Genomic DNA, 26,672 nt, shown 5'->3' on the forward strand with positions numbered 1-26,672 from the left:
TAAATAGATATTGAACTAAGGTGCCCCAAAATACTAAAGGGCAATAAAACTAGCAGTATTTTGTTGCATTTGCCTCTTAAGCAGAAATGCCTTTCCTACTTCTTTCTTGTTTTCTTTCTTCAAGTCTGTGATAGAAATCTGGATTTACCTTAATTTCTATTCTGCTTCTTTTCCAGCACCAGCAGGAGGCCTTAGCTTTGTGTGTGTAGATGTGCACAAAAGTTGGGAGAGGTGACAGGCATGCATTTGTATAGTTTGTTCTCTGCACAAAAGCACAAGGCTTCAGCCCTGGGCACATGTGTCCACAGGGGCATCTTTTTCTAACTCATTAGTACTGAAAGAGACACATTTTTCTGGTTCTTATATGCTGGTAAAGAGTTAGGTGGGGGACTGGCCCAGATATTTCATGGACCAGTTGTTCAAACCACAATTGTCAAAATGCAGGTGACAGATTAGCAGTATCAGCATTGCCCACAAACATGTTAGAAATACAAATTTTAGGAATCTCCCCCAGAAACTTTAGGATTGGTCCTAGAGATCTATAATCTGTGTTTTTAGCAAGACCTCCAGGTAATTTTGATATATGCTAAAGCATGAGAGCCACAGGCAGACAGCGCTTTAGAAAACTCTCCTAATTACTGCCCTACTCTCTGTACCTACTACTTTGGTCTTGGGGACAAAGTTTTCAACTTCCACAAGAGCCCTTTCCTGTGTATATTCAGAGCTGTAGTTTTCTCTACTTTGTTGTATCCATCAATATACTCCAGATTTTCTTTTTGCTCTGAAAACTCAATCAATTTCTCAACTTCCCTCTATAGTTTTTTCACTTCGAAATCTCAGTACTGCTGGATTTTACCCAATATGTTTATTTTTGTTTTTTTTTTCTTTTCTGTTGCTTTTCTAGGGGTTGAGAAAGAAAAAGAGGTAAAGGTGTGTGGTCACTTTGCTGTTTTGTGCCAGAAATATTCTCATTTTTAAAAGTAACTGCACAGTTTAAGTTACATATGAAAAAACTGAAGATTGGAAGGTGGCAGACAAGTAGGTGGAAGCTGAGTCTGCTTGTTCTTGCCCCACCTCAAATTTTCAGCTGATCTTCTGACAAGTAACCTAAACTATCAACGCAATATTAGCTGACAAGTTTTGAAGCCAAGGAGTGGTTTTGCACCATCTGGTAGGAGGTGTTGCAAGTTGAAGAGAAAAGAGCCTGTGTGTGGCACCTGCAGAAGCAAAGAGACCAGGCAGAAATTGCAGTGTTGTCACTTTCTGGCACTACTGGGTCAGGGGGCCATAGTCCTGCACAGGAGACCGCATCCCTAATTGTGAGTGATTTGGAAGGAAATATGGACTCTGGGAGATCCAGCTACACACACACAGCAAAGAGCATGTCCATAGCTACTGTGCCAACCAGGAGAGTGCCAGAGAGGGACACTAACTCCTAAACCAATTAGGTGTCACACCTGGGTCAGCGAGAGTCAATGGCAGGCTGCAGTCAGCCTTGACCAAGGGAGACTTTTTATTTTTGGAGGAGGTGGTGTACATGGAGAACCAGACAGTGACTCAGTACTACAGTGTGGGTGCCACACAGGGAAGTTTTAAAAGGAGAGATGAAAGGTGGCTGGGCAGGGCTCATGAGCACAGCTGCTCTGCCAGCAGAGACCAGATTGAAAGCACAGTTTAATCCCACTGAATCCTGCAAAGGCGGGGACTTCAGAAAGTGGCACGGCAAAGGGATTGCTGGTCCCCACCTGGCACAGCTAGCAGGCCAGGGGGCTATGCAGAACAGGGAGTTCGGGACTGTGTCTCCTGCAAGGTCAGTGGGCTGGGAGATAGAAGGGCAGGGGTTGAGAACCTGAGATTCTTTGCATCCAGGCAGACCGCATACACCCAGCAGAGTAAGAGCCTCTGGGAAGGGAAGACAGTCACCGGCATCCCCTCCTGGAGGGACGCAAGCACCCCACCCACCTGGGAAGCTCTGCAGAGCAGTCAGGCTCTAAAATCCCCTGCTGGGCACATATCCAAAGGGGAAAGAAAGGGAGAAAGCAAGGGGGGCCTATCTGAACTTTTCTCAGCCTCCACACAACATGTTTGCTCCATGGGCCCTATTTCACTGAAACCAGCTGGACTCAGAGTGCAGAAGTTGGCACAGCAAAGGGAATGCAGCCTTGATTCTTACAGAGAAATGCCATCAGTGCCAACCCGGAAAGAGATGACCCTCTTACAGAGATTGGCCCCTGATGTGAAACGAAGAGTTAGTTCATCAGAAACTAAACAGTATTAGAAATAATCTAGACAAAAGACATATGGCCCAGCAGTTGGGGAACAAACCCACAATCTTCCCTGAAGACTCGACGGTGCCTCTCAGGAGAGGTGCAGGGATCCCACCCTCTAAATCACACCAGAAGCCCCCACTACAGGCAGATAAAGTGGTACCTACAGTGCTGCCAGACTTTAGATGACTCATCCCTGGGGCTTGTGCTGGTAAAAGGGCAACAGACACAGCAGAGAGGACCAGTCAGGATGCAGCCAAGCCTGAAGGAGACAGCCACAGACTATGGACCACTCATAGACTCGAACAGGCTGCCTAGAGTTAGAGAGGGACACCATCTGACATCACCAGAGTTGGATCCAGAAGAAGAAGATGACAAGCGAACACCAAACTCTGCTGAGATGAATTCCACCTCTTTCTTTTTCAGTATTTTCATTACTTTTTCTCTCGTATAGCTTAATATATTTTCTTCTATTTAATCCTATTATTTAACTTTCTTAAATTATTTTTATTTCAAATCTCATTCCCTTGCCTTACTACATTTTGCCTTCTTACTTCCCTTCCTTATTCTCATTTCAAATTTTATTTTCTCCCTTTCTACACCTTGTTTCTATTCCTTATATTACTATTTCTCTTCCCTCTATCCTCTCAAAAATCCTTTTTCTTTCCTTTAGTCATCATATATTCTTTTTCCCTTTCTTATAATATTCTTATTCTCTTTCCACTTTTATTAATCTTTGCTGGTTTGTCATTGATATTGCAGTTGTTGATGTTTTTCTTCAATTTAATTATTTGTTTGCTATTTTCTTATTTTCAAATATCATAGTTTATTCTTCCTAACTCCATTTTGCCTTCCATTTGCCCTTTCTTATTTTCATTTTGAAATTTTATTTTCTCCCTCTCTATGCCTTGTTTCTATTCGTCATTCTTAATACTACTCCTCCCACTATCTTCTCAAAAGCATTTTTCTTTCCTATAGATACTGCATATTCTTTTTACCCTTTCTTGTAATATTCTCATTCTCTTTCCACCTTTATTACTCTTTGCTCACTTGTTAATATGGCTGCTTTGCTGTTTTTCTTCAATTCTGTTCCATTGTTTCACTATTTTTTTATTTCAAACCTCATATTATACTCTTCGTGTTTCTTACTCTAGTTTACCTTCTTCCTTCCCTTTTTTTTTACATTTTAAATTTCATTTTATCCCTTTCTTTGCCTTGTGTCTCACCCCATACTTATTATCTCTCCTCCCTCTTCCCTCTCAAAATCATTTTTCTTTCTTTTACTCATCTCCTATTTTTTTAATAATGTTTTATTTCTCTTTCTAACTTTATTAGTATTTGTTAATTTGTTGTTGATTTTGCTGTTGTGGTTGGGGGGTATTTTACTGGTGTGGGTTTGTTTTCTGGGTTGCTCTGCCTTATTCTGCCAGCACCTGTACAACAGCATACAAGGTTGCGGGGGAGTGACTTCCCATCAGCCAGCCAGAGGGGAGAAGCCACCAACGAACGAACCAACAACAATCAAAACCCAATTACAACAAACATGCATAAAGGCCATCCCTAAAACATACAGCTGAAGAGAACAAAGAGACCGCACCACTGAGTCCCAAAGGACTCCTACCACAGAAGGCCACTCCACAAAGACAGGGAGTGAAAGTAGATCAATCTAAAATGCAGAAACTTATTGGAGAAAGTTTTTTCAAGTAATGGAAAGCAACGACCTGCAACCAAGACTACTCTATCCAGCAAGGCTATCATTTTTTTATGAGACAGAAAGAGTCACCTAAAATGAGGAGAAAAAGAAACAACCCCAATTAAAAGGAAAGAATGAATCCCCAGAAAAAGATCTAAATTAAATTGGGGCAAAGAATTTATCAGACATAGAGTTCAAAGTAAAGGTTATAAGGAAGCTCAAGAAACTCAGTGAGAACTACAAGGAACTTTATGAAAGCTACATCAGCTTGCAGTATGTAAGTATGTAAGTAAGTATGAAGTATGGAAACTACATCAGCATGAAAAAGGACATAGAAACTATGAATAAGAACCATGTGGAAATGAACACAATATCTGGAATAAAGAATACATTAGATGGTATTAAAAGCAAGCTAGATGAATCAGCAGACTGAATCAGTGAGTTGGAACACATGGTTGAAAAACAGTCAGAGCAACAAAATTAAAAATGACTCAAAAAGAATGAGAATGGTTTAAGAGAACTTTGGGAAAAAATGAAATATAACAACATTCGCATCATAGGGATACCAGAAGGAAAAGAAAAGGAGCAAAGGATAGAAACGTTATTTGAAAAATAATGAAAGAAAACTTCTATAACTTGGTGAGGGAAAAACCCACACAAGTTCAGGAAGCACATAGGGTCCCAATCAAGATGAACCCAAAAAGCAACCTGAAGATACATCACAATTGAAATGGCAAAAGTTAAAGACAGAGAGAATTTTAAAGGCAGCAAGGGAAAAACAGGTAGTACATACAAGGGATCTCTGAAAAGGCTATCAAGCTCATTTCTCAACAGAAACACTACAAGCCAGAAGGGACTGGCACAAAATACTTCAGGTAATGAAAAGCAAAAACCTGCAACCAAGACTACCCTACCCAACAAGGCTATCATTATTTTTATTCTTTTTTAATTATTATCTTTAAATTTTCTATTGTATTTGTTCCCATTACCATTTAGTCCCTTTATACACTCCTTGCCACCATAATCAACATACTGTTGACCATGTCCATGAGTCCTTTTTCCTTTTTGCTCAATCCCTCCAGCCCCTAACTACCCCCAACTCAGCTCTCATACTGCTTTCTATCTATGAGTATGTCTCTTTTTTGCTTTTTAGTCCAGTTTTACATTAGATTCCACATATGCGTTAAATCATATGGTATGTGTCTTTCTCTGACTGGCTTATTTTACCTAGGTCCTCATTTAAAATGTAAAGCAAAAAAAAAAAAAGTCTTCCAGACCAAAAAAAATCAAAAGAGTACATTTCCAGCAAACAGGCACTGCAAAAGATGCAAAAGGGACTACTTTAAGAAGAAGAGAGTGAGAAAGCGAGAAACAAATACTGGTACAAACGTAAAAAATGGAAATGAGTAAATACCTGTCAATAATAACCTTCAATGTAAAGGGATTAAATGCTGCAATCAAAAGAAATATGGTAGCTGAATAGGTTAGAAAACATGACTCGCATATTTGCTGTCTACAAGACACCCACCTCAGAACAAAAGATCTACACAAGCTGAAAGTGAAGAGATGGAAAAAAATATTCCACGCAAATGAACATGTAAAAAAGGCTGGGGTAGCAATACTTCTATTAGGCAAAACAGAGTTCAAAACAGGCCATAACAAGAGACAAAGAAGCTTACTACCTAGTATTTAAGGGAGCAGTCCAATGAGAGGATATAACCTCGGTAAACTTATATGAGCCCAACATAGGAGCGCCTAAATATATAAGGAAAATCTTGGAGGAATTTAAGAAAGAAAATGACAGCAATACAGTCATTGTAGGGGATTTTAACACTGCACTGTCAAAGGGACATGAAGATAGCAGTCCTGAGAGAGAAGTTCATAGCAATACAGGCCTACCTAAACAAGAGAGAAAATTCTCAATTAAACAACCTAAAGCTATGTCAAAAAGAACTAGAGGAACAACAACAAAAAGAATCCAGAGAGAGCAGAAGGAAGGAAATAATCAAGATCAGAGTAGAATTAACTGATATAGAGACTAAAAACACTATCCAGTATCAATGAATCCAGGAATTGGTTTTTGAAAAGATAATTGGTTTTTGAAAAGATAAAGAAAACTGAGAAACCTTTAACCAGCCTCATTAAAAAAAAAAAAAAAAAAAGTTGGAGGACCCCTCCCAAAACAATATCAGAAATGAAATAGTAGAAGAAACAACTAATATCACAGAAATACAGAGGATTGTAAGAAATTACCATGAACAACTATACAGCAAGAAGCTGGAAAACCTGAATGAAATGGATAAATTTCTAGAAACATGCAATCTGCCAACACTGAATGAAGAAGAAGCAGAAAGCCTGCACAGACTGATAACAACTTGTGAAATTGAAGCAATAATCAAAAAGTTCCCAGACATGAAAACCCTGGACCAGATGGCATCACAGGCAAATTTTACCAAATGTTGAAAGAAAAATTAACACCTATCCTTCTCAAACTATTTCAAAAAATGCAAGAAGAGGGAAGACTCAAACTCCTTTTACAAGGCCAGTATTACCTAACTATAAAACCACGTAAAGACACAACAAAGTAAATTACAAGACAATATCTCTGATGAACATAGATGCTAAAATCCTCAACAAAAAATTGGCAATCTGTATCCAGCAATACATTAAAATGATGGTACACAACAATCAAGTGGGATTTACCCCAAGGATACAAGGATGGTACAATATTCACAAATCAATAAACGTTTTATATCACATAAAAAAAAGGACAAAAATCACATTATCATATCAATAGGTGCTAAAGAATTTTATAAAATTCAGCACCAATTTATGATAAAACCTCTCAGCAAAGTGGGAACACAGGGAGCATACCTCAACATAATAAGGGCCATATATGAAAAACCCACTGCCAACATCATACACAATGCGCAAAAACTAAAAGGATTTCCATTAAGATCAGGAACAAAACAAGGGTGTCTGCTTTTGCCACTCTTATTCAGCATAGTATTGGAAGATGTAGCCATAGCTAGACAAAAAATAAAATGCATCCAAACTGGAAAGGATAAAGTAAAATTGTTATTATTCGCATAGATATCACAGTGCACATAGAAAATCCTACAGTCTCCATTATCATTCACTCAACCTAATAAGTGAATTCGGCAAAGTAGCAAGATAAAAAGTCAATATTAAGAAATTGATGCCATTTTTGTATACCAACAATGAAATATAAGAAAGAGAAACAAAGAAAAAAATACCATTTACTACAGCAAAACAAAGATAAAGTACCAAGTATGTAAAAGACTTGACCTTGTAAAACCATAAAACACTAAAGAAGGAAACTGTGAAAGATACAAATGAATGGAAGCATATACTGAGTTCATGGACTGGAAGAATTAATATCATTAAAATGTCAATATTACCCAAAGCAATCTATAGATTGACGGAACTCCAATTAAAATACCAATGGCGGAGAAGTGATAGAGTCACACTGCCCTCCTCCAGGGACCAATCTGGAATTACAACTAATTTGTGGAGAAATCACCTGGAACAAACAACTGAACAACAGCAAGAAAGGAGCATTAAAGCCTTGGACAGACAGAGGAATCCACTTTAGCACACTCTAACTGGTAAGGAGTGTGGTAGAGACTTGCGAAGGCCAGCTAGGTGCCCACAGGCAGCAAGCCAGAGGGATATAGAAATGACCAGCTGGATGCCCCTGAGAAGACTGGGGCCTGAACCATAGGCGAGGATTTCTGGCTTACAGCACTAGAGTCCAAAAAGTACACAAAAAATAGCCAGTGGAGAAAAGCGGCAGGGTTGTCCTCTGCCAGAGATGGGCGGCTGGAGATACAAAGAGCTATCTGAAGGGCCAATGAATAAATTTTTATTTCAGCCACTTACCCTGAGCTCCAGCAAAGGCAGAGGCAGAGTAGTCTGCCACTGCCTGAGGAGAGACTGGGGAAGGAGGCTTTTGGGAGAGAACTGAGGGAGTAGCTGGCCGGGTCCTTGGTGCTGACTCAACCGCCACACAGCAGAAGCCATCTTGCTCAGGCAGACCACTCCCCGGAACAGTAGCAGCATGAGAGGAAATAATAGTCCCACCCCCAGGGAGACTCTGCACTGGCCAGGTGGTGTGCAAGCCTGAATGCTGAACAGAGTGGCAGTAACAGATAATAGTATCCTGGATAAAGGAGGCACAGAGTGGTCTAGAGATGCTTGAGGAGAGTCTGGGAACAGAGACTTTCGAGAAAGAACTAAGAGTGCAGCCAGTGGGATCCTGGTGCTGATTCCTCCCCCATACAGCAGAAGCCATCTGGCTCAGGAAGACTACTACCCCTGAGGGGCAGCAGTGTGAAAGGACACAATAACCCTGCCCCCGGGGGGACTCTGCCGCACCCTGTGGTGCCTAAGCCTGACAGCTGAGTGCACAGTGACTAGATTAACAACTGAAGGAGACAGCCACAAACAGCAGATATCTGAAAGTCTCACACAGACTCCCTAATATCAGATGGAATCAACAGCTGACATTATCAAAGGTAGATCCAGAAATAAAAAACAGCGGTCTTCTGCCATAGAAGTTCACACCACAGTCAGAAGTCAAGACAGATCAATTTAAGAAGCAGAAGTAAAAAAGAAGAATCTCACAAATAATAGAAAGACAAAGAAACAATCCCCAGTCAAAGGGAAAGGGGGAATCCCCAGAAAGAGAAATAAATGAAATAGAGGTAAGTAAACGATCAGATATTGAGTTCAAAACAATGGTTCTAAGGAAGCTCAATGAGCTCAGTGAACTCAGAGAGAATTATCAAAAACTACGGGGAAAATACGAGGAACTCACTGAAAATAATATGAGCATGAAAACAGACATAAAACTATCAATAAGAGCAAAGATGAAATGAAGAATACAATTTCTGAACTGAAGAACACAGTAGAAGAAATCAAAAGCAGGCTAGATGAAGCAGAGGATCAAATCAGCGAGCTAGAGGATAAGGTAGAAAAAAGCTCCCATAAAGAGCAAGAAAATGCAAAGAGACTCAAAAAGAATGAAGAGGCATTTAGGGAAACGCAGGACAACCTGAAATGTAGTAATAATATCTGAATAATAGGGATACCAAAAGGAGAAGAGGAGCAAGGGATAGAAAACCTGTTTGAAAAAGTAATGATTGAAAATTTCCCAAATTTGATGGGAGAAAAAGTCACCCAAGTCCAGGAAGCAAAGAGGATCCTATTCAAGAGGAACCCAATGAGGCCCACTCCAAAATACATCATAATTAAAATGCCAAATACCAAAGACAAAGATAGAATCATAAAAGGCAGCAAAGGAGAAACAGGTAGGAACCTACAAAGGAGCCCCGGTACAGCTAGCAGCTGACTTCTAAAGAGGAACACTACAAGTCAGAAGGGAATGACAAGAATATTCCAAGTCTTAAAAAGCAAAGGCCTGCAACCAAGACTGCTCTACCCAGGAAGGCTCTCAATTAAAATGGAAGGTGAAATAAGGCATTTCCGAGACAAAAGAAGGCTGAAAGACTACATCTCCACCAAACTATCTCTGCACGATATGCAAAAGGCACTGCTTTAAGAAGATGAAGAAAAAGAGTGAGAATGAGATGAACATGGGTACAAACGGAAATTATGAATACGAACCATCAATAGTAACTTTAAATGTAAATGGATTAAATGCTCCAATCAATGGACATAGGATAGCTGGATGGATAAGTAAACATGACTCACACATATGCTGCCTGCAAGAGACCCACTTCAAAACAAAGGATCCACACAGACTGAAAGAAAAGGGATGGAAAACATATTCCAAGCATATGAATAGGAAAACAAAGCAGTGGTAGCAAGACTTATACCAGACAAAATAGATTTCAAAACAAAGACCATAAAAAGAGACCCAGAAGGACAATTCATAATACTCAAAGGAAGATTCCATCAAAACATAAAATTATAATCCTGTATACACCCAACATAGGAGTACCCAATATATAAAGAAATTCTTGGAGTACTTCAAGAAGGATACAAATGGCACACTGACAGTAGGGGATTTTAACACCCCACTGACAACAATAGATAGCTCTTCCAAACAAAACATCAACAAGAATATTGTGGAACTGAACGACACATTAGACGAAATGGATTTAACCAACATACATAGAACATTTTATCCCAAAGAAGAAAATACGCCTTCATTTCAAATGCACATGGAACATTTTTAAAGATAGACCACATGATGGGACACAAAACAAGCCTCAACAAATATGAGAACATTGAAATCATAACAAGCATTTTCACAAACAACTAGGGCTTGAAAATAGAAATCACCCTCAAGGAAAGAACTCAAAAATATTCAGACTCATGGAGACTGAATAGCATACTATTAAACAATGAATAGGTCGATGATGACATCAAAGAAGAAATCAAAAAGTTTCTGGAAACAAACGAAAATGTACATACACACAGTTCAAAACCAACGGGACATAGAGAAGGCAGTTCAGAGAGGGAAGTTCATAGCAATTCACGCCTATCTAAAAAAGACAGAATGTTTCAAAAGAACGGCCTCACCCTACATCTACAAGAACTGGAGGAACAACAAAAAACAAAGCTCAGAGCCAGGAGAAGGAAGGACACAATCAAGATTAGAGCAGAACTGAATGACATAGAAGCTTAAAGAACAATGATCAACAAATAATCAACAAATCCAGGGGCTGGTTCTTTGAAAAGATAAACAAAATCAACGAGCCTTTAAACTGACTCAGCAAGGGAAAAAGGAAGAGGATCCATATAAATCATATCAGGAATGAAAGAGGAGAAATAACTGATACCACAGCAATGCAAAGGATTTTAAGAAATTACTGTGAACAATTATATGCCAAGGAATTTGAAAACCTTGATGAAGTGGACAAATTTCTAGAAAAATATAACCTTCCAACACCGAATGAAGAAGCAGCAGAAAGGCTCAACAGACCAATAACGGCAGGTGAAATTGAAGCATAATCAAAAAACTCCCAGCACACAAAAGCCTTGGACTGGATGGTTTCACAGGAGAATTTTAAAAAACATTTCAGGAAGAGCTAACCCCTGTCCTCCTCAGACTATACATCAACACCCAAGAAGAAGGAAGACTCCCAAACTCTTTCCAGAAAGCCAGCATCATCCTAATCCTAAAACCAGATACAGCAAAACAAAGAAAGAAAACTACAGGCCAATATTGCTGATAAACATATATGCTAAAATAAAAAAGATACTGGCAAACTGCATTCAGCAATACGTTAAAAAAATCATTCACCATGATCAAGGAGGATTCCTCCCAGGGATGCAAAGATGGTTCAGTATTCGCAAATCAATAAACAGAATACATCACATCAACAAAAGGAAAGATAAAACTCACATGATCATATCAATAGATGTGGAAAAAGCATTTGATAAGGTACAGCACTCATTTATGATGGAAACTCTCAGTAAAGTGGGAATAAAGAGGGCATACATCAATGTAATAAATGACAAATATGAAAAACATAGAACCAACATCATACTCAACGGGCAAAAACTAAAAGCTTTCCCACTAAGATTGGGAACAAGACAAGGATGTCCGCTTTCCCCACTTCTACTCAACATAGTATTGGAAATCCTTAGCCACAGCGATCAGACAACAAAAAGAAATAAAAGGCATCCAACTTGGAAGGGAGGAAATAAAACTATCATTGTTTGCAGATGACATGATGGTGTACATGGGAAACTCCATAGACTCCACCAAAAAACTACTCAACCTCATAAGTAAATTTGGCAAAACAATAGGATACAAAGTCAATATTGAGAAACTGAAGGCATTTTTGTACACCAACAATGAAATATCAGAATCAGAAATCAGGAAAAAAATCCCATTTGCTATAGCAACAAGAAAAATCAAGTACTTGGGATAAACTTAACCAATGAGGTAAAAGATGTGTATGCAGAAAACTACACAACACTGAAGAAAGAAATTAAGGAAGACAGAAATAAATGGAAGTATATTCCATGTTCATAGATTGGAAGAATTAACATCATCAAACTGTCCATACTACCCAAAGCAATTGACAGATTCAACGCAATCCCTATTAAAATACCAATGATGTATTTCACAGATATTGAACAAACATTTCAAAAACATGTGGAAAAACAAATGACCCCTAATAGCCACGGCAATTTTGAGAAAGAAAAATCACAATACCTGATATCAAACTATATAAAAAGGCCACTATAATCAAAACAGCCTACTACTGGCTTAAGAACAGACACATAGATCAACTGAACAGAATAGAGAGCCCAGAAACAAACCCATGTTTCCATGATCAATTAATAGTTGACAAAGGGAGCAGAAGCTTAAAATGGAGTAAAAATAGCCTCTTCAACAAATGGTATTGGGAGAATTGAACAGCTACATGCAAAAAATTGAAATTCAACCACCAGCTCACACCATACACAAAAATAAACTTAAGTTGGATTAAACACTTAAATATACCTCATGACACCATAAAAGTCCTAGAGGAGAACATAGGCAGGAAACTCAGACATTCCACGCAGCATTATTTTCACTGACATGTCCCCTAGAGCAAGGGACATAAAGGAAAGAATAAACTAATGGGACTTCATCAAAATAAGAAGCTTCTGCACAGCTAAAGAAAACATCAGCAAAATGAAAAGGGAACCAAACATATAGGAAAATATATTTGCCAATGATACTCGGAGAAGGGTTTGATCTCCAAAATATGTAAAGACCTCACACGGCTCCACTCCAGGAAGACAAACAGTCCAATTAAAAAATGGGTAAAGGACTTTGGACACTTCTCCAAGGAGGACATACAGACGCTCCAGAGACATATGAAAGGATGCTCAGCATCACGAGCCATCAGAGAAGTGCAAATTAAAACCACAATGAGGTACCACTTCACAGTGGTCAGAATGGCCATCACGAACAAATCAACAAACAAGTGCTGGTGAGGTTGTGGAGAAAAGGGAACCTTAGTACAATGTTGGGAATGCAGTCTGGTGCAGCCACTGTGGAAGACAGTTTGGAATTTCCTCAGAAAGTTAAAAATGGAACTGCCTTTTGATCAAGCTATTCCACTGCTGAGATTATACCCTAAGGATCCCAAAACACCAATTCAAAAGAACCTCTGAACTTCAGTGTTCATAGCAGCACAACTTACAATTGCCAAGTGCTGGAAGCAACCTAAGTGCCCATCAGTAAATGAGTGGATCAAAAAATCAAGGTACATTTACACAATGGAATACTATGCAGCAGAAAGAAAAGAGCTACTGCCCTTTGCAATAGCATGGATGGAACTGGAGAGCATTACAATAAGTGAAATAAGCCAGGGGGTGAAAGACAAATACTATATGACCTCACCTATAAGTGGAACCTAATCAACAAAGCAAAGAAGCAAGGAAAATATAACCAGCAACATTGAAATGAAAAACAAACCAACAGTAATGAGAGGGAAAGAAGAATGGGGGTAACGGGGAAAAGAAAGGGAAAGTCAAATCAAGGCATGTATAAAGGACCCATGGACAAGGCTGAAGTGGGGAAGGATTGAGGGTGGCAGGTGCAGGTGGGTGGGGCAGGGTAATGTGGTATTGGGAAAATGGAGACAAACATATTTGAACAATAAAAAAATTAAAAGAAAAAAGAACACTAAAATAAACACCAATGGCATATTTCTCAGATTTATAACAAATACTTCAAAAATTTATATGGAAATACAAAGACCCCAAATAGCCACAGCAATCCTGAGAAAGAATAACAAAGTTAGAGAGATCACAATACCTGATATAAAACTACACTACAAGGCAACTGTAATCAGAATAGTGTGTTACTGGCATAAGAAGAGACACACATATCAATGGTACAGAATGAGCCCAGAAATAAACCCATGTCTCTATGGTCAATTAATATTTGATAGAGGGGTTGTGAGCATACAAGGGAATAAAAATAGTGTTTTCAATAATTAGTGTTTGGAGAACTGAGCTGGTACACGCAAAAAAAAAAAAAAAGAAAGTAGACCACAAAATTACATCATCACCAAAATAACTCCAAATGGATAAAAGACTTAAATATCAGTCATAATACTATAAAAGTCCTAGAGGAAACATGGGCAGTAAAATTTTAGATATCCCATGTAGCAATATTATTGCTGATATATCTCATAGGGCAAGGAAAATTAAGTAATAAAATAAACACATGGGACTACATGAAATTAAAAAGCTTCTGCAGGCTAAAGAAACCATTATCAAAATAAAAGGAACCGAATATGGGAGAACATATTTGCCAACAGTACCTCGGACAAAGGTTTAATCTCCAAAATATAGAAAGAACTCATATGACTCAATACCAGGAAGAAAAACAATCGAATTAAAAATGGGCAAAGGATCTGAATAGACACTTCTACAAGAGGGCATGCTGATCGGCCCACAAATACATGAAAAAGTGCTCAAGATCACTAATCACCAGAGAGATGCAAGGTAAAACTACAATGAGACATTACCTCACACCAGTCAGAATGGCTATCATTAAAAACTTAACAAACAGTTAGGTGCTGGTGAGGATGTGGAGAAAAGGGAACCCTAGGGCACTGTTGGTGGGAACGCAGACTGGTGCAGCCACTGTGGAGAACAGTATAGAATTTCCTCAAAAAAATAAAAAATGAAACTGCCTTATGACCGAGCTATTCCACTGCTGGGATATACCATGAGAATTCTGAAACACCAATACAAAGGAATTTATGCACCCCTGTGTTCACAGTAGCACTATTTACAACAGCCAAGTGTTGGAAACAGCCTAAGTGCCCAAGTGTAGATGAGTGGATTACAAAACTGGTACATTCACACAATGGAATACTATGCAGGAGAAAAAAAAAGGAAGGAATTCCTACCTTTTGTGACAACATGGATGGAACTAGAGAATATTATGCTAAGTGAAATAAGCCAGTTGGTGAAACACAAACACCATTATAATCTCGCTTATAATGGCAATCTAATGAAGAAAATAAACTAATGAGCAAAATAGTACCAGAGACATGAAAACATGAAACACACTGACAGCTGTAAGAGGGGAGGAGGAAGGTGGGAAATGGTGGAATTAAGGGAAAGGGGAAGGGATTAGTCAAGGAACATGTATGAATGATCCATGGACATGGACAATGGGGTGTGCACTGAGGGATGGTGGGGGTGAGCTGAATGGAGGGGGAAAAGGTTAAAAGTTGGGTTAACTGTAATATAATAAACAATAAAAAAGAAAAAATTATGCTACATAAACCCTTTTACTGATCTTAAAAAATAATATATGTAAGGCTTTTTCATTAAAACAAAGCAAATTCTTATAAACATAACCTTCAAGTTAGTTTTAAAAAATGAAAAATTTCCAGCTATTTAACCAATTAAAATTATTACCTCATATTTTCTTAGGGTATAAAAACCTATGAATCACATTATTACAATTCTTTATTTTAAAATAAAGAATGTTTATTTAATTACATGAGTGTAAAACATTAACATGGAACTATAATTTATGCTTCTCAGTGAAAAGGATTTTATAGTACTAGATAAAGCAGAAGCAGTAGTTTACTCAAATAAAAGCAAATATTACTTAAAACACTGCAACAAAGATTATACCTTTTGGCCTACATGCCCCATATATAATTTTTGCTGATGACCAAAATAACTGGTTTCAAAATTGGTGAGCAAAAATGGCTATACCTTGTGTTATGGGACCATAAGACCTCTTTAGACTGAAACACATGTAATTCAGTAAAATCTTAGTTACTTAAGGAAAAAAGTGGACATTAAAAAAATACAAAAGGACATGTATAAATAGTTTGTCTGTAAGATATTACAGAGTTGTTCCTAAAGAAATAATTACAAAAGTCAGAAATACCATTTTTGCACTATCATGGCAATTTTTACCCATCTCCATCCACCCAGGCCATTTATTCTTCATTTAAAACTGAACTGCAGAAAAGTCTACTTTCAGAAGACCCTGTATAAATTGTGAGTTAGGATCCTGGTCTTAAGGTACATAGTATTAAAGGTGTCCGATATGCCTATTATAGGGATAATGTAAAAGTTTGAATTTTCCAAAAACAGTTTATATTTTAAAGAGCCTGGCACTAGATTATGTTCATTTTTGTTTAATACTCAATTATTAGTATTAGTAAGTCATTTTACTCCTCCACCTTTCTCATTTTAATGCTTAAAAGACTGAAATAACAAAACAAATTATAAAAGCCAGTATTACTTAATAAGTAAATGGAAAAATTTTAGACAATTATCTTAAAACGTGGAAAGGTGAAGTAAGATGACCATATATTAATAATAATGTTGACTAATTTTTAGTAAAGATAAAATCGACCAGATACTAAATTCCAAAAAAAAAAAATGAACTTAACCAAAAGACAGCAAGATAGCTTTAAGTTAGTCTTTGAAGAATTCTTAAAGAGTATACAACCAAAATCTTAAAAAGAAATTATCTGTTATATTTACTGAAGGCAAGAAGCACTAAAACACAAGCAAAAATAGAAAATGTTTTTTTAAACAGAAACCAATTTAGCTGTTTCCTATTCTACATTTCTGTATCATGTTCTGAATCTAGCACTTACAGGAAGGCACCAAAAATACTTTTGATATTTGGTTACTTCTGACAATAGTGGAAAATATGAAGAACCAATAAGTAAATTGATAAAACCACACAACATTTACGTGTATTTTAAAACTAGGTTGTGACAGTTCAGTTTTAAAAACAAGCCATAAATATTTGTAAAATATAAATGTCAAAAAGTTGGTTCTATTTTATAATTAAAGGTAAATAAACTTAGATGACTTAAGAGTAACTGCCCCAGAGTGGTTCTAAAATTTTACTAAACTCACTAATAAATAACAGCTTATCTTCTGCAGAAATTCAGGAACTACATTAATTAGAATAGACATAACATACTTCTACTCTGTGTTTCTTGCACATTCAGGTTCAACAGCCCTCCCTTGCTATTAATTAGGAAATGACTACAAGTTTAGAGACTGTAAATTCTAGGATTACATTCTGGTAATTTTCTAACATCATGACCTTGTAGAACATCCTCTGAACCAGAATACAAGTTCTTCCATTCCTGCATGTTAAGTACAGAGGATATTTTCCATCTATTCTTCTACAGTTGCTAACTTCATTTTTTTCTGCACTTGAATAATGAACTAAAACTGACCTACAGTAATGACTGACATAACTCAAAACTAAAGCAATATAACAAATTCCAACTACAGTGGAACAGAGAGCACTATCCACATTTAACAATGCTGGAGTTCAGTGACACCTTTTATTCCCTCAACTTTTTCCACTTTTTAAAATTTAATCTTTATTGTATTTTTTCCATTACAACTCAGTCCCCTTATATCTCCCTCCCCCAAACAATCACCACACTGTTATCTATGTCCATGAATCCTTTCTCCTTTTTGCTCCATCCCTCCACTCCTTAACCTTCCCACACTCCACTATCTGTCATCTGTTCTCCATCTACGAGTCTGTCTCTGTTTTGCTTGTTAGTTCAGTTTGTTCATTAGATTCTACATATGTGTGAAATCATATGGTATCTGTCTTTCTCTGACTGGTTTATTTCACTTAGCATAATGTTCTCCAGGTTCATCCATACTGTTGCAAAAGGTAAAATTTTCTTTTTTATGGTGAATTAGTATTCAATTTTTTGTAAGTGTCCTATAGTTGCTTTACCCACTCATCTATTGATGGACACTTGGGCTGCTCCCATATCTTGGCGATTGTAAATAATGCTACAATGAACATAGGGGTGCTTACGTTCTTTCAAATTAGTGTTTTGGGTTCCTTCAGATATATTCCCAGAAGTGGGATCGCTGAGTCAAAAGGCAGATCCATTCTTAATTCTTGAGGTATCTCCATACTGCTTTCCACAGTGGCTCACCAATCTGCATTCCCACCAACAGGGCAAAAGGGTTCCCCTTTCTTCATACTCTTGCCAGCACTTGCTGTTTGTTAATTTATCGATGATAGCCATTCTGACAGCTATGAGATGGTATCTTACTGTGGTTTTAATTTGTATTTCTGGAATGATTAGTGACATTGAGCATCTTTTCATATGTCTGTTGGCTATCTGTATGTTCTCTTTGGATAAGTGTCTATTCAGATCCTTTGCCCATTTTTTACTTGGACTGTTTAAGAAAACAGGGGATGGGATATCTCAGGAAAAGAAGAAACAGATCCAATACCATTTAACTGTATTCTCAGTTTTTTTAAGAAATCTCTATACAGGGGAAGAAAGGTGATGAAGTGAAGGAAACTAACAATTGTGATATTTCTAAAGTGTACATTCTTATAAATGTTCATTTATTCCTCAAAACAACTCTGTAAAGTATTATTAATCCCGTTTTACAGACATGGAAACCTGAGACAGAGACATAACTTGCTCAGAATCACACCATAACAAGTTATATGACACCTCTGAACTTCAGCTTTCCTTATCTGTAAAAGAGAGATAGCAATGTTCTGTGAAAATTAAATGAGACCTGGTGACTCTAAAGCCCAGGCTCCTTCTGCTATAGTATAGTGACACAAAGAGAAGGCTACAAACACAGAGAAAGCATGAATTAAGAAAATAATCACAACGGTGCATATACCCAACAGTAAACTAGTAAACACCCTGAGAGGCAGCACAGACGTTAAGAGCAGTCTCTGGAATAAGATAGCCTTTGAGTTAAAAATCTGGCTCTGCCATCAACTTATCTTTGAGAAGAAGGGAATCTTTCTCAATTTCCTGGTGTCTCAATTTCTTAATCTGTGAAATGGTGATAACAGCATATATTTCACAGAGTTCTACTCCAACACTTTTAACAGTGCCTATAAGAGCACAATGTAAAAATATTACATATTATGATTTCTACACTGAAATATCATATGCATTATCAAGAGCTATTTGATGCAGGTCTGTATGATGACTAGGAAAGATTCTAAAGAAATACTGCTTCCAAAAGCAAGTTTCTATGAGCTACTTACTAAGAGAGATTTCTGAGTTGGGGTTGTTTTTTTTTTTCCCATCCCTGAATTTCTTTAGTTCCTGTGCTAACTCAAGAACAAGGAAAATTTATAGTATGGACAATGTGGGAGGAGGAAGGGAGACATGAATGAACAAGACATGAATACTTCTCAACAGTGAACTCTAGCAATTACTCATGCATCAGAATGTTCAAGAAGGAGATAAATGCTTAGAGAATAGACTGAGGGATCAAACATGGGGTTAAAGACAAGAAGGAACTGGAGTAAAGGCTTAGACAGGCAAAATATTTTATGTTTAAAACCATAAACAGATCTGGATCAAGAACTGAACCTCACATTTACCATTTAATACAAGACTTGCATTAACTTATAACAGCTATCTCAATTTCTTTGGGTTTTCTGTATGTTTTTTAACATCTGAGAAACCACAAAGAAAACTACTAATGCTTCGTTGATCCTTAACAATTTTTAAGATACAGAGTTATTTTTAAAAATTGAGCTTATAGTCTTCGACCCTTTAAAAACAATCTATTCACATTTCAGTGGATAATTGTTTCTGTGAACTGAGTTACTATCCTTATTTTAACTGTTTGTACATATTCTAAATTCTAAACCAGTTCACTAGTAGACAAGGTCACTATCAAAAATTTTATTTCTAAGCTCTTCCTTCCTTTGTTTTCACTTCTCGGGCTTTACATTTTTTCTTTTTATAGAAGGCTTTAGGCATACCAGGAATCTTTACTAAATACCTGGAAATTAGGCATACTTGGAATTTTACTAAAAACTGAGAGTAAAATCAGTTCAAACATTTCAGCCTATGGAAACAGACCTAGCTTTCCATTTCATCTCATCCTCATCCCTCCCTTCAATCCCCCTTGAAAGATGACCTATATATCTAATTTCATCAACCCTAAATTATTATGTATTCTAAAATCACTTATGTTAAAATCTCATTTGAGAGTTGCATGAATAAAATATATATGCATAAAACTACTTTTAAAATATGGTTTGCTCTGTTTTGCAAAGTCTGCTTTTAATCTTTTCTTCTTGAGGAATACATTATACCAATAGTGTTAGTGCACTGCAAAAAGGAGCTGATTAACAAATGGTACTTCTTCCCTTTCCTATCACTAGATAGCTCTTAGGCAAAACCTACTGAAGATAAAACAATGCATATATTATTATTCACTTAGAATAAAATCAACTTACTATTTATTTATATTGTTGCTTTTTATACCATCCCACATGTTTTACTAGATGTTATAGTGGTAATAAAAACTGTGTGAATGATTTAACAAATAATATGGTACAATGAAAGGAACACTTTACAGACATTCTGAGCTTCTCTTTCTTCACACGCAAAACTGAAATCATTCCTATATCTTCTATTTGAGGAGATAGTGTAAAGAACCAACACAGTGTCCTATATGACAGCCCTATAATGTAGGTGCTTTACAGTCACCCAGAAACTGGCTACTATAAAGAGTGGCCCACAGGCTGGCATCATCAGAGTCATCTGGGAGCTTGTTAGAAATGCTGACTCTTGAGCCCCACCCCTAGACCTACTTGATAAAATCTGTATTTTAACAAAGTCTCCAGGCAATTCCTACAAACATTAAAGTTTAAAAGCACTGCTTAAAAAAAAAAAATCTGTCAGCCTGGAAAAGAACTTTATCAAGCTTGTTGTGCCAAAAACCCAGAAGGACAAAGGGCATGTATAATAGTACATTATTGATTTAATCACATTAGGAGACCCATTTAAATCAGGTGTTGTGGACTAGTAAAATCTGAACACTGAAGAATAGTAACTCACAGGAAAAGAGATGAAAGGCAGAAAAAAACTAAAGCAGTAGGTATAGCAGACAATATTCTCCAGAGACAAATGGGAGTCCAGTCCACAAATAATATAATAATGGTTATAATGCTATCCCTCACTCAAAAAGTAAAATTAAATATTTTCTGTTGAAGAAGATAAAGTATGCATTCTATTTCAAGAACACTTACCTAAAAAAAAAAAAAAACACTTTAAAAAAATTAGTGCATAGAATTATCTGCTAAATTAACTTTTGTACATTACCTCATCTACCAATAAAGCTAGCTTTTCATTTTAACAATCAAAAGACTCTATACTTTTTAAGACTAAATTAGTCTTAAATTAGTATCTATCTAACATTGCCAATGCTGGGCCATAATTTCCCCCTAACATTCCTCATTCCAGGCTTTACTAATTCTGTATCTTTCTACATTTCCACACTTGTACGAGTCTTTTCCCATCTACATATGATCCCTGCCTCCATTGACCTTCACAGTTTATTTTATAATGTAACACAGTGATTTACTTTTCTACTCGATTCCAAGCTTCTTTGAGGCTACAGGCTATTTCCCACATCATTATGTACCTCACAGGGGCAAGTACAATTCCTTAAAAATATCTGATGTACAGAATCAAGTATGTCCAAGGAGCAATCCAAAGGAATATGGATTCACATTCAGTAGTAGCATATATTTCTTAACATTTAAATAATTTTGTAGGGATATAAAAATACTTGAGCTAAAAAAGCCCAAATCTTTTGATCTGTCTCAATTTACAAAGCAAGAAACTGAGACAAAAAGACATTGTACATGAAAAAGCTAGGACCTAAAGCCAGGTATTCTGACTCCATGTACTACATTAGGTCATGCTGTCTCTCACTGATAAAGGTGGTTTGTTCCACAAATGAAAGAACTTGTGGCTATAGTTAAGTGTTTGGGGAAGTAAGGCTGGAAAGGTAAGGCAGGGGCAGATAATCACAACAAGAGAGGCTAAATTTTTCTGAATGGCAAGTGGGAGCCATTATAAGTTCTTGAAGAGAAGCATGGCATGAGCAAGCATTTAGGAAGATTAACTTGGCACCAAAGTATAAAGTTATAAAGTAGAGCATAGTAACAAAGCTGGGAGGCCAAACAGGAGCTTATAATAATAGGACAAATGTAAGAAGGTAAAGATCTACTCTAGAGAAATATAAATGAAGTAGACTTTTAAAATAATAATAAAATAAACCTAAGAGACATGATAAAGTTTTGGTTTGTTTTTAAATTGCAAGACTCTATACTTAACTGTAGAGAAAAAAACAGAAAAAATGTTCAGTATTCAATCCTGGATGACTTAAAAAGTAATGTAAAAATATAGATATTGGGAAGCAAAGTGGTATTTAGAACAAAATAAAATCATTTCAAATCTGAATGGTGAAATCAAGCCCCCTAAATTATTTGAGAAGCTACTAGTTAGCTGTGTGACTTAAGGGCAAGAAGTTAGGAATACATTGGTCAGAGTGAAAGAGTTAAAGCCTTAGCTATATTTTCAGAAAGAATCAGAATTTTAAAAATTAAAATGTTTCCTCTTACTGGTAAAAAATATATGGTTGTTTTATATAACTCTTGAGGAGCTTTTAAAAACCCAACATAAAATATTTTTCATTGTAGAAGCATGGTAGTAGAAATATAATATGTAGCATCATATTACTTCACTGCACTAACCCATACTTTTAAAAAGTGTAAAATAAAGCTTAATTATTAACTTATAATTCACTCACCTTCCTGAGACATATCTCTTAGTAAAATGGAGCATTCTTTTAAAACAATATCTAATGGTAAGTACTCCCTTGTGCAAAGTGCTCCAGAGGTTAATTATCTACCACACAAATATAAAATGGACATCCTCTAGAGCTTTTCAAAGCCACAGCCTTTTCTCCCTTTTGTGTTCACTTCCTGTCACGTTTGACATTTCAAAAGAACAAAGAAGCTTAAAATTTTTTCATAAGTTTGTCAGAAAAAACTATCCATTACAACTGTAGTGATGTATAAAATAGGGCTTCATTTATAATTTCGAAAAATAATAAAAAACATATATATTTAATCTTTTCCTATATAAAATGCTTTGGCCAAGTATTTGTGTAACTGAATGAAGAAACTTACTATTATTTGCTGACTGAAGAAAAATAATATGACAGAATCCATTTGAATAAGTCAGCTATATTTGACAACAGTTAAAGGAGACTCAACTTTCTTACGACTTAGTAAAATTTAATACAAGAAAATAGTTACTAACCAATACTTCTATGCTTTCCATATAGTAAGTAGCCATCTGAAACAGCATTATTCAGAAGAGAGAATGCATTTAATATGGGAAAACAAAAATAATACCCTAAATATTATTTATGTATACACACATTTATAAATACTGAGTCACTAAGTACTATATATAACTCTTCCAGCCATGATGAAGGAGCAGAGGCTAATTTGTCTTAAACAACTACAAAGTCAAGCAACATAAGTGAAAATAGCTTTCAGACACTGAACAATAGGCAGCATAGGACAGTAATCCCTGAGAGAAAGAAAACAAATGGTAAACCCCACCATTGCCTCAGCATAATGTCTGGGGAGAATCCCCAGGCTACAATGCAGGTGGGACAAACCAAAATAGACCCTCATAGTCTCCCTGGTTGAGTTCAGAATTCAAGGTAGCCAAGACAGCTAAAATTAGGTGGACAGAATACTAAAGACATAAGAGTTAAATAGAAATGAAAGGGGTAAAAAAGAGAGAGCTACAGGGACCTGCAGAGGGTTACTCTCAAGTCTTCAGCTGAGTACAGATCAGTGCATTCATGTGAAGAAACTACACAAAGCCAGGGAAAGAACCATTAGAAGAAGCCGAACTATTCCAGGAGCTGACACAGAGCTAGGAAGAGTTCTGATTTCCATCAGCCAGAGTGGAAAAACCTTGTAATATATGGGGGACATCAGGAACACTACTCAGAAAAGCATTTCCTCAATAATGAGAAAAATCAGTCACAGATTAAAGACTGTTTTGGCTTTCTCTAAAAACACCAATAAAAGCCTTAAAAGAATCACATGGTTTCCAAGTAGCTAAATTGTGTGCCAAAACACAGCTCAAGAATAGTGAAAGGAATATGAAGATATCTATAAACCAAAAAAGTAAAATTCACAATGTCTGGCATCCAATAAAAATTATTAAGCAGGCAAAAAGGCATAAAAAAAATGACGCTTAAAAAGGAGAAATATCAGTCATTAGAAACAAACCTAAAAGAACATGGCTAGTAGGCCCTGGCCAGGGAGCTCAGTTGGTTGGAGCATCAGCCCATACACCAAAAGGTTGCAGGTTCGATTCCTAGTCAGGGCACATACCTAGGTTATGGGTTCAGTCCCCCAGCTGGGGCATGTATGGGAGGCAGCCAGTCAATGCTTCTCCTCTCTATTTCTCTCTCCCCATTCCTTTCTGTAAAATCAATAAACATATCCTCAGGTGAGGATTAAAAAAATAGACATAGATGTTAGAATTAGTAGAAAGGGATTTTAAACAGTTATTATTAACTATATTCTGTATGTTCAAGATGGTAAAGGAAAGCACAAACATGTTAAAGATATATATGGAAGAAACAAAAAAGACTCAAAACTTCTAGAGATAAAATATAGTGTCTAAAATTAAAAATACAATAGATGGGATAATAAGATTAGATATTTTAGTAGGAAAAAGTTAATGTACTTGAAGATTTAAATATAGAAACTATCCAATATGAAACAAAGAAATTAATATCTGGAGAAAAAAAAAAGAAAACAGTATCTGTGAGCTATGGGACAACTTCAAGTGACCTAATTCATGTGCGATTGGAATTGAAGGATGGTATGGGGAGTCAACAGAAATATTTTAAGAAAGTAATAGCCAAAATTTCCAAATTTGATGAAACCTGTAAGCCCACATATACATGCAGAGCTCTAAGCAAAAGATACATAAAGAAAACTAAACCAAGGCACATCATAAGTGCCTTAAACCAGTGATAAAGAGAAAAATCTTAAAAGAGGTAGAAAAGTCCCATTATCTACAGAGAAATTAATAAAAAGGCAGACTTTATCAGAAAAAATGCAAACAGAAAACAGTGGAGCAAGAATTGGTGGCTGCTGCAGGTGGATCAAGTCTGAATTCAATTAAAGAGCACAGCCCAGGAACCCACAGTGGGATTCACACATATACCTCAGAATATTAGGTTTAAGTTGTAGAGTTTATCAACACAAATTCCCTGAGGTAGAAGATGTAGTGATGGTGAATATAAGGTCCATTGGTGAAATAGGGGTTTATGTCAGCCTACTGGAATACAACAATATTGAATGCATGATTCTTCTTCGTGAATTGTCCAGAAGGTGTACTCCTTCTGTAAAAACTCACCTGAATTGTCAGGAATGAATGTGTGGTTGTCATCAGAGTGGACAAAGAAAAAGGATACTTTGATTTGTCAAAAAGAAGAGCTTATCCAGAAGAAGCAATCAAATGTAAAGATAAATTCACCAAATCCAAACTGTTGACAGCATTCTTTGTCATGTTGCTGAGGTATTAAGAGTACACCAAGAATGAGCAACTGGAAAGCCTGTTCCAGAGGACTGCTTGGGTCTCTGATGATGAGTACAAGAGACCCAGATACGATGCATTTAAGCATGCAGTCTCAGACCCACCTATTTTGGATAGTTTAGATTTGAACAAAGATGAATGGGAAGTACTCATTAACAATACTGATAGGCGTTTGAGCCCACAGGTTCTCAAAATTTGAGGAGATATTGGAGTGGCTTGTTATGGTTTTGAAGGCATCAATGCCATGAAAGAAGCCCCCAGAGAAGGTCTGAATTGTTCTACAGAAACCATGCTCATCAACATTAATCTAATAGCTCTTCCTCAGTATGTGATGACTACAGCACCCCTAGAGAGGACAGAAGGTCTCTCTATCCTCAACCAAGCTATGGCTGTCATTAGAAGACTGAAGAAAAGAGGTGTCCTCACTATTCAAATGGAGCCCAAAGTGGTCACAGATACAGATGAAACTGAAATTGCAACGCATCTGGAGAGGCTTGAGAGAGGAAATGCAGAAGTGGGTGGAGATGATAATGCAGAAATGGAAGCCAAAGTTGAAGATTAACTTGTGGAAAACAAAGCCTAGTTTAAGGAACTCAAAACAACTCTTCCTGGCTATAAATCCTAGACTTAAAGCTTTACAGCATTGAAAACTTCAAAGCTGAATATATTTTTTTCTTTTACTTTTAATTAATTTTTTTTTCAAATACACTTGTCTCTGCCTTCCCCCCACCACATTCCCTTGCCCCCTCCCCCCTCTCCCTTCCTCAATCCTTCCCCTTTGGTTTTGTCCATGTGAATATTTTTTATTTCCAAGTATTTAGATGTTCTAAAAGACCAAAGAGTGAAATGCCCTCCTAAAATGTCAGCTATTATCACACAGTAGCTCCAACGCATTGAGCATTTTTGAAGGGAGTGGCCTAATTTCACTAGAAACAGATCTTTAAGCTAAGAACAGTCATAAAATTGGGTTTTCCATTTCTGATGTCTCCAGATTGACACCCCTTTGTAGTTCAGTGCCTCCATGTAATTTACCAGGGGCACCCAAGGCAAATAGCCCCAACCTTTCTATATAAATCTATCAAGCAAACAACAAATAAATTGCTGGAATACTAAGAAGAAAAGAAAGAAAAACAGTGCAGCAATATTTTTTAAGCACTGAAAGGAAAAAAAAACAGTCAACTTAAAATTTTACATTCAGCAAAATATCTTTCAAAACCAAAAATGATGTCAAGATTTATTTTAGAAATTAAGTAGCTGAAA

General features: G+C 36.7%; 1 protein-coding gene and 1 pseudogene across 4 annotated transcripts in view; one reads left to right on the plus strand and one right to left on the minus strand.

Moving 5' to 3' along the window:
- RB1 (RB transcriptional corepressor 1) overlaps positions 1-26,672 on the minus strand; it is a 305,988-nt gene that overhangs the window by 120,780 nt on the left and 158,536 nt on the right. The gene's annotated exons all lie outside the window — the stretch shown is intronic.
- LOC129080995 (eukaryotic translation initiation factor 2 subunit 1-like) lies at positions 1,605-25,974 on the plus strand (annotated as a pseudogene).

This window comes from Pteronotus mesoamericanus, unplaced genomic scaffold, assembly GCF_021234165.1.
Source record: "Pteronotus mesoamericanus isolate MK-2021 breed Mesoamerican mustached bat unplaced genomic scaffold, CSHL_Meso_final contig_94, whole genome shotgun sequence".
NCBI classification, from domain to species: Eukaryota; Metazoa; Chordata; class Mammalia; order Chiroptera; family Mormoopidae; genus Pteronotus; species Pteronotus mesoamericanus.